The sequence below is a fragment of the Scardinius erythrophthalmus genome (assembly GCF_964197995.2).
Source record: "Scardinius erythrophthalmus genome assembly, contig: HAP1_SCAFFOLD_650, whole genome shotgun sequence".
Lineage (NCBI taxonomy): Eukaryota > Metazoa > Chordata > Actinopteri > Cypriniformes > Leuciscidae > Scardinius > Scardinius erythrophthalmus.
In genome coordinates, this window is record NW_028295971.1 from 1 (window position 1) to 10,160 (window position 10,160).

The 10,160-nt window shown below is 39.7% G+C and overlaps 1 long non-coding RNA gene across 1 annotated transcript; it reads right to left on the reverse strand.

Annotated features, from left to right (window-relative positions):
- Window positions 1-139: 139 nt before the first annotated feature.
- LOC308686686 lies at window positions 140-1,911 on the reverse strand. The gene is made up of 2 exons (XR_014029620.1): window positions 1,864-1,911; window positions 140-833 (listed from the first exon to the last, which is right to left on the reverse strand). It is a non-coding gene; the product is annotated as an uncharacterized lncRNA (long non-coding RNA).
- Window positions 1,912-10,160: the final 8,249 nt, after the last annotated feature.

Sequence of the window (10,160 nt, forward strand, 5' to 3'; positions counted from 1 at the left end):
GTAGTTATCCTGTGTCATGAAGAACAAACTGTGTGTGTGTGTGTGTGTGTATGTGTGTTAATGAGTGTGTGTGTGTGTGTGTATGTGTGTTAATGAGTGTGTGTGTGTGTGTGTGTGTGTGTTCATGTAAAAATCCAGATTTTTTTTAATGCTCTTTATTTAATGATATTAATAAAGCAAAAGGCAAACAGAAAGCTGTGTGTGTGTGTGATGTGCAGACATCCACACATTAATTCACTTTTCAACATTGGTTAGATAAAGATGAAAGAAGCAAAGCTTAAGAGTGACATCATCCAGAATCTCATTTCTGTCGGTCAGACTTTCAACATCAGGAATAAAGCTCGTAGATCTTAACCACTGCAGTCTGGCTGATTATTATCTGGTACAGCATCATTTATATTCGCCTCAAAATGAACAGGTCTACATTTGTTCTCGATTTTCTCACAGCCAAGAATCACATGTTGATCCGTTATGAATTCGACATGCTCGACCTGCCTGTTCTGATTGACGGTGACAACGTGGAAGCTGATAGGCTGCTTGCTGATGCAGAGGTTGTTGCCCGGATATATCTTTCCCCCTGTTGAACACACACTTAACACATTATTATGTTCTGATAAGGGAAAGAAGCTCTGAATCGGCCGGTCCCAGGTGTCAATGTTGGTAATGAACGTCTGCCATTGACCGTTGTCCCGATTGTTTGGGCTGTTGTTGTTTAGGTGGCGTGTAAGGAAGGTGTCATATCGAGCTCGAGGCACCGCATTCACACAGCGCTGACTCAGAGCCGGCTGGAGAGAGAGAGTCAGGACGATCACGAATAACAGCATCTTCAGGATCTGGGGAGATTTGTGTAAGATAGAAATGTCAGATTGCAGATTCACTGTTGTCACGAACCATAAAATCCTAGAAAAGTAAATTTTTACTTGTTTAATTGCAGTAAAAAGAAAATGGTAACACTTTATAAGGTTTCACTAACATTAATGTATAAATTAAAGGTATAGCGGAGGATTTTTTTACTTCCGGGTGGAATGCCTATACTATTGGTCCTCCTAATTGTCAATCATTCTGGTGAATCAATCAAACTTTTCAAAAAGTGGAGAGGGCGGGTCTTATCTAAAATTCGGAAAGATCCTCCGCTATACCTTTAACATGAGCATTTGTTACTGTATTTGTTCATCTTTGTTAATGTTAAGAATACATCCGTTCAATGTTAGTTCGTGTTAGTTCACAGCATTAACTAATGTTAACAACTTTTGATTTTAATAATGTATTAGTAAATGCTGAAATAAAAGTAAATTAATTAGTTCACCCAAAAATGAAAGTTCTGTCATTAATTACTCGCCCTCGTGTCGTACCAAACCTGTTCATCTTCAGAACACAAATCAAGATCTTTATAATGAAACCGAGAGCTTTCTGTAAATGATGTTTTTCTCACACAAACACTCGCGTCGCTTCATAAGATTAAAGTTAAACGACTGGAGTCACACTGAGAACTTTAATGATGTCTTTCTCATCGTTCTGGACCTTGAATGTGTGAATTGCTTCTGATGGAGGGACAGAAAGCTCTCGCATTTCATTAAAACATATTCATTTGTGTTCTGAAGATGAAGGTCTGATATTAATGTGGAACGACAGTAATAATGATCATTTCTGGGTGAACTAACCCTTTAACATTGAGATTAATAAATGCTGGAGAAGTATTGTTCATTCTCAGTTCATGTTCACTAATGAAACCTTATTGTAAAGTGTTACCAAGAAAATCTCTATTATTGATTCATTTCTGCAATAAGAGAGAACTGGTGAATTCAAACATAATCTTGTTCAAAAGTTTTATATATCAGATTCAGGACTAGATTTATAACTTACACACACGAGGACTTGGTCTTTGTGACAGAAGATTCCAGAGGGACGACTGAAGAAAACAAGAGAAGAGAAAAATGAGTAAAAATAAAAATAAATGTAATATATAATTATATGAGGGAATGTGAATAAGAGGTTTGATAAATACATCAGAAAGAAATAAAGACCATTAGGAAGAATACATTACCTTGGAGAAGAGTGTGTGTCGAGTCTAGAGTTGATCTCAGTGTGAGCGTTTGCTGAGTGTATCTGAGAGTTGGTGTGTGTGTCTTATATACACACAGGTAATCAATGATCTCATGTGAAAAGAGGAAGTAAAAGTAAGTGAGTAACTATTTATCAGCAGTTTAAAACCTTAAAAATCTTTGAAAACATAAGTCTGAGTGAATCATTTTTACATTCCTGAAACAGTATAAATTGTCAAAATTAGACGTTAACTGATGTTGAAAATATGTCCACAACAATGACCACATCTGAACTGGTTTTTAACCTTTCCAGGAACGTCTATATCAGACGCCAACGTACGCTTTTGAAAAGTTGAAACATTGAAAAGACGTCTTTTGAACATAATTCTGCTTAGTGGAGTACATTGAGGTGCTGTTATGGGAATCTAATGGAAAGAATGTGTGTGTGTGTGTGTGTGTGTGTGTATGTTTGAGTGTGTTAATCACGAGTGTTACTGTGTCCATTAAGGATATGTGTATATTTACACCATGACTATATACAGTATATATACTGTATATTTCGATGCTTCAACTTAAACATATTTCTGTTTATTGCCAAGGCAACATATTTTTTCATCTAATATTTATATAGTTTTCTAGCCCATAAGAAAATTATGGGGCATATAAAACAGACCAAATGGACCACTTATAACATGTTTCTGCAGTTGTTTTTGAAATACAACCCCTCCTTGTGCAAGATCTGTAATGTTACATATATGTCACATTGGGCGTTTATGATACATTTTTAATGTTACATGTCACATTGGGCGTTTATTTCTCAGTTGAAATTTTTTTTTTTCCAGTTTTTTTGCTTAATAACAGTTTTTTTGCTATTTATTTTCTTTTCCACAACATATATCAAAATTATTCGTTTTCTGGGAAGATAGCCGGGGTGATAGCCAGGCATTGTTTGCGAAAAATATCAAGCCATGGAAGGATCTTCCAACACTTATCCCCTGCTTGCCGATTTGAATCATCATTGTAAGTGAAAGGTAGACTTGCTAGCTGGGTCTGAAAACGGTTGCTTGACATGTTGTCAGGCACCATGGGACACCTTGTGTCATTTTCCCATTATGCACGATTTCCTGGCATTTGGTGCAGACTCATGCGCAGATGGATACCAATCCATTTCTTTCTCCAAGATTTTTTTTTTTTTTTTTACCCTGGCTGGTTGTATTTTGCTTCCCAGCATTTATGTTTGGTTGTGCAGCTTCTACATCTAAATCACTCGATGCTAATGTCTGAATCAGACCCACTTGATTAATCTTCCTCCATGTCTTTCTTGCTAAGGGTGTAACCAGGGTTATCAGTGTCTTCTTCCTAGTCACTGTCTCATCCCTCATACTCACTGTCATCTCCCTAGATAATTTATTATTCTTACTACAAAAATGTTTAAATAACCTAAAATAGGACCAACATACGTTTAGGGTACAGTAACATTGCTCAAACATGACAATCTGGGGCTCAGGTCAGGAAGCAGACAGACTGGCTAAACCGACCGTCTGCTAGCGGCCTCACGTCACCCAGGTCAGATAAATCCCATCACATAGAGCCTCTTTCACCTAGCTATCATCATATAGAGACTGTGTCTGTTCCCCGAATTAGGACATACAAAAAACTCCTAAACCTATTCAAGGGAAAAAATTTAATTGATGTTCAACAAATAAAAAACAGATATAATACAGATGAGCAAATGCTAAAGCTTGGGTTGCTGAATATTCGATCGCTTACTTCAAAAGCACTCGTTGTTAATGATATGATTTCAGATAATAACCTAGATGTGCTGTGTTGGACAGAAACCTGGCTAAAACCAAACGATTACATTACTTTAAATGAGACCACCCCACAAGATTACTCTTATAAACACGAGCCTCATCTGAAACGCAAAGGGGGTGGTGTTGCTGTAATTTATAGTAATATTTTCAAAACCACTAAGAAATTCTTTTGAAGTGTTAGTGCTAAATGTAACACTATCTAGTGTAAATGATAAATCATGTTTAACATTTGTGCTGGCTGCTGTATACAGGCCACCAGGGCACCATACAGACTTTATCAAAGAACTTGCTGACTTTCCATCTGAGTTAGTATTGGCTGCAGATAAAGTACTAATTGTTGGTGATTTTAATATACATGTAGATTACGAAAAAGATGCATTGGGTTTGGCATTTGAAGACATTGTAAACTCTATTGGAGTTAGACAACACATGTCAGGACCTACTCATTGTCGTAATCATACTCTAGATCTAATATTATCACACGGAATAGATGTTGATGCCGTTGAAATTCTGCAGCAGAGCGATGACATCTCAGATCATTATCTAGTCTTGTGTAAACTTCATATAGCCAAGGCTGCAAAGCCGACTCCGTGTTACAAATATGTTAGACCTATCACTTCTGCTACTAAAGATTGCTTTATTAATAATCTTCCTGATCAGTTTCATCATCTCAGCATCCCAGATAGCTCAGAAGAACTCGAAATTGCAACAGAAACGCTTAACTCTCTCTTTTCCAGCACTTTAGACACAGTTGCTCCATTGCGCTTAAAGAAGATTAAAGAAAATAGTCCAACGCCGTGGTACAACGAGCACACTCGGGCCCTTAAGAGAGCAGCCAGAAAAATGGAGTGCAACTGGAAGAAAACAAAACTAGGGGTATTTCGCATTTCGTGGAAAGAGAGCTCGATTGCATACTGGGACTGAGATGGGTCTTGTGCATGCTGCCCACTTGGGCCCCACCTAGTACCAAGTGCAATCCTACATGAAATCTTTATGGGCAATTAACATGGGGCCATTATGGAACCCGCGGACAATCCATACAGAGCCCATTTTTCAGCCCATTTCAAACCCACATGGGCCCCACATACAAATGTCTACTGGGTTAAAGCTGGGACAGAGATGGGTCTTGTGCATTTTGTCCACTTGGGTCCCACCTAGTACCAAGTGCAATCCTACATGAAATCCATCTGGGCAATTAACATGGGGCCATTATAGAACCCGCGGACAATCCTACATGGGGCCCATTTTTCAGCCCATTTCATACCCATATGGGCCCCACATACAAATGTTGGCTGGGGAGAGGCCTTAAAAGCTGCTAGATCTGCTTATTTTTCATCCCTATTAGAAGAAAATAAACATAATACTAGGTATTTATTTGAAACAGTGGCTAAACTAACAAAAAATAAATCCTTAACCCCAGATGTTTCCAAGCAATACAGCAGTAATGACTTTATGAACTTCTTCACTAACAAGATTGATAATATCAGGGAGAAAATTATAACTATGCAACCGTCTACTACAGTATCGCATCAGGCAGTGCATTGTAGTCTCCTTGAAGAAAAATTTGATTCGTTCGTTGCTATAGGAGAGGAAGAATTTACTAAACTCGTTAAAATCATCTAAATCAACAACATGTATGTTAGACCCTATACCGACTAAGCTACTGAAAGAGATGCTTCCAGAGGTCATAGATCCTCTTCTTAATATCATTAATTCATCTTTGTCTCTAGGATACGTACCAAAAACTTTTAATCTGGCTATGATTAAACCGCTTGTTAAAAAAACGCAACTTGATCCTACAGAATTAGTCAATTACAGGCTGATCTCGAATCTACCTTTTCTGTCAAAGATACTAGAAAATGCAGTGTCTTCACAACTGTGTTCCTTTCTTGAAAGAAATGATATCTGCGAGGATTTTCAGTCAGGATTTAGACCGTACCATAGTACTGAGACTGCTCTCATTAGAGTCACAAATGATTTGCTCTTATCATCCGATCGTGGTTGTGTCTCTCTATTAGTGTTACTCGATCTTAGTGCTGCATTTGATACTATCGACCACAACATTCTTTTAAGTAGACTAGAAAATTATGTTGGCATTAGTGGAATTGCACTAGCATGGTTTAAATCATACTTATCTGACCGTTATCAGTTGTGTGCAGAAAACGTTTGTCTTTTATTTTGTATTTTGCGCGTAAGTTTCCAGGTGGTTTGGTCACATGGGTATCGGTGGGTATATACCTGGTAGTGTTTCCTGTTTTGTTTAGTGTGTAGAGAGGGGGTGAGTAGCAGGGAGTGCTCACTTTCTGTTGACCGTTTATACGTTTCTCATCATCAATTGTTTCTACGTGGATAGTCTGTTATCATGCCAATAAACGCTGTTGTGGAAAACGCGTCACAGATTTTTCCTGCTGCTTAGCCTCTCAGCGGCTATAGGTTGCCGCTACAAGTTTGTAGCAGTAAATGAAGAGATGTCTCATCGATCACAAGTTCAGTATGGCGTACCACAAGGCTCAGTACTAGGACCGCTGCTGTTCACTCTGTACATGCTACCCTTAGGAGATATCATTAGGAAACATGGCATTAGCTTTCACTGTTATGCTGATGATACTCAGCTCTATATTTCTTCACGCCCAGATGAAACTTACCAATTCACTAAATTAACGGAATGCATAGCTGACAAAAAAAATTGGATGACTCGTAATTTCCTACTTCTAAATTCTGAAAAAACAGAGATTCTAATTATTGGACAAAAAACCTCCACACGTAATAATCTAGAATACTGTCTAACACTTGATGGCTGCTCTGTTAAGTCTTCGTCGTCGGTTAGGAACCTGGGTGTGCTCTTTGATACCAATCTTTCATTTGAAAGTCACGTGTCTAGTATCTGTAAAACCGCATTTTTCCATCTTAAAAATATATCTAAATTACGCCATATGCTCTCATTGACAAATGCGGAACAGTTAGTTCATGCGTTCATGACCTCAAGGCTAGATTATTGCAATGCTCTACTGGGTGGTTGCCCTGCACGCTTAATAAACAAACTACAGCTGGTCCAAAACGCAGCAGCTCGAGTTCTTACCAGAACCAGGAAGTATGACCATATTAGCCCGGTTCTGTCAAAACTGCACTGGCTCCCTATTAAACATCGTATACATTTTTAAATATTTCTGATCACTTACAAAGCACTAAATGGTTTAGCTCCGCAGTGCTTGAGCGAGCTCTTAACGCATTATAGTCCTTCACGTCTATTGCGATCTCAAAATTCCGGCCAGTTGATTATACCTAGAATATCAAAATCGACTGCTGGCGGTAGATCCTTTTCCTATTTAGCACCAAAACTCTGGAACAGTCTTCCTACCATTGTCCGGGAAGCAGACACACTCTGTCAGTTCAAAGCTAGACTAAAGACACATCTCTTTGACCTAGCATTCACATAATACATTATAGACTTCTATAATTCAGTGTTAGGCTGCATATATTAGGTCAGCTGGAACCGGGAACACTTCCCATAAATCCTGATGTACTCGTTACATCATAAGAAGAATGGCATCTACGCTAATTTTAGTGTCTGTGTTTATCCCGAGGTTTTCCCGCAGCCTGCCGGATCCAGGCCGTATCCAGATCTGACGAAGGACCTTCGCCTGGACCCGATGACAACGCAGTGCTGAAGTGCCAACTAGTCTCTCCCTATGGAGGATCCCTTTACCACTCTACAGATAAAGCGTTGTCGGGATAATTCGTTTCGCATATCTACCCCGAAGTGACAAAATAAAATAAAAGTCTATATCAAAACTATAAGGAAACACCAGTACTTTGTTTAGGCTTGGTTTGTAGGGAATTCCAAACCTGCGTACATATATTCAAACGCACATAACTATAGAACCAATTCTTAATGCGCATGTGAACGCCATCAGCGTTTCTCACAGGATTGCGTTTAAAGTCTGTGTAGAGAGAATGGTGTCGTCTTAGCGGCCCCTAATTTAATAACAAATGATCGTTGCGATGGAAGCGAATCAATCAAAACTAACGTTAGCTGGAAAATAACTATTATACGTTTATCTCTGTAAAGCTGCTTTGAAACAATCTACATTGTTAAAAGCGCTATATAAATGAAGATGACTTGACACACACACACACACACACAGGCTAAAGTGAGCTCCATTATAGTTAATATTTCTTATCTTGTCAGTGTCGTCGAATGTGTGAGAGGAGTCAGTGTGTGTGTGTGAGAGAGAGTGTGTGAGAGAGTGTGTGTGTGTGTGTGTGTGTGTGTGTATGTTTTATGTACCCTTGAATGTCAAAGCTGTGTTATCTCTGAGAATATTTGAATCCTTTCTGTAAGAAATTTGATTGGTGGATTCAAATAAAGAAATCAAATGTGTGTGTGTGTGTCACGACTCACGACCCGGAGTCTCGGATCAGAGATGAAACTCCTCAAACTCTTCAGGACATCCCGTTCGGGAAACAGATCTCAGGGAAGAGCCTTATTTCCTCTCAGACGGGAACGGAGAAGAGGATGTGATTCCACTGTCCGTCAAAAACACCAAATCTGTTCAACCGATGAACACACTCTCAGTGAAGGAAAAACTCATGAAAGTTGTGATCAAATGTTCTTCCAGTCATTAATATAACGTTCAGTCAAAGTGATCCGGTCCAGAATCATCGTTCAGGGAATGTTTCTTCTGGAATGTTTCAGTTGGATGTTTGTTTTCAAATGTAACGTTTTTCAAATGTTTCTACTTGTTTCAGAACGTTCAGATTCAAAAGTAACGTTCCATAATGTTTGAAGAATGATACAATGTTAAAGGTGCTATAAGCGATGCCGGGAGACGTAACTTCTTGTTGACATTCGAATTGTTGTCAAACAAAACGGAGGCTAGCTAGACCCTCCCTCCTCCTCATCCCGTCTCCTCCCTCCTCCCCTCCCTCCGGCATAAAGGAAAGTCAAAGTAGTCACTACAAACAAAAATTCAATGTGTAATGTCACCAAGTTAGATAAATGCTTTTATATATTGCAGAACAGAATGCAGAAAAAGAGAAACATTATCTTAAAATCGTTTCGCCACCTGAGGTTATAACTATAGCTCCCATACAAGGACGCAATAATAGCAAGATAACTCCGCCGGCAGAAGGGCTTCCAATCCGACATTCAGTTGCTCTGTTTTTGCAGAACAGGTGGGTAAATCCATTTTTCTTTCTAAACTGACGTTCATGTTCGCCAAACCAACACAGGGATGTAATTAGCTAAAACTATGCAGTGCAGCGTTAACTTTGGTGAATACAACATATATGTTTCTAGCAGCTAGCGATCAATCTCTAATGTAAATGATCAAGCAAATTCACAGTAGGGCGACAATTTGTGTGAATGATTGTTTTCATCCACTGTTTGTTATGAATTTGAATGTTCATGTATAGGCTATTGACAACTTTGACTAAATTTGTTGACGCCGCCGCCGTTGTTTATGCTCACTGGGAAACGCAAAGTTCTCCCACCTTTCGAAGGTATTTCCGATGTAAATTCGGTACTTCGCGCGTTCCTTATCGTCCCTTATCCTTGTCCCTCTTCTTTGCAATTTGTTCATCGAAACGTCGTCTCTTTGGTCGTGTTTCGGCCATAATTCAAACTTCCCTCTTCATGCTTCTCTCTCCTCCACACCCCCTTCATGTGTATGCGCACTAACCCCCCAAACCCCACCCTCAAATACTTCTTGTCGGTTATTGGCTGGAACACTGGTTGTTGTGTTTCGTGGTGCGGGTGAGCCCAGTTTGTTTTTCTTGCCATTTGTGGAGCCTGTGGTGTCTACAGAGACCGCGTTTCTCTACAGTGTGTTCAGGGGACAGGCAGCGAGCGGATAGTGAGGAGATGTTTGCTGTATGTGACAAAAAATATTTTGGCCTAAAAAACGCGTTAGTCACTTAGAGCACCTTTAATGTTCTCATCTATTGGGCGTTTAGATTAAGCTGTGTAAGTGTGTGTGGATGAGCTGTGAGTGTGTGTGGATGAGCTGTGAGTGTGTTTGGTTGAGCTGTGAGTGTGTGTGGATGAGCTGTGAGTGTGTGTGGATGAGCTGTGAGTGTGTGTGGATGAGCTGTGAGTGTGTGTGGATGAGCTGTGAGTGTGTGTGGATGAGCTGTGAGTGTGTGTGGATGAGCTGTGAGTGTGTGTGGATGAGCTGTGAGCTGTGAGTGTGTGTGGATGAGCTGTGAGTGTGTGTGGATGAGCTCTGAGTGTGTGTGGATGAGCTGTAAGTGTGTGTGGATGAGCTGTGAGTGTGTGTGGATGAGCTGTGAGTGTGTGTGGATG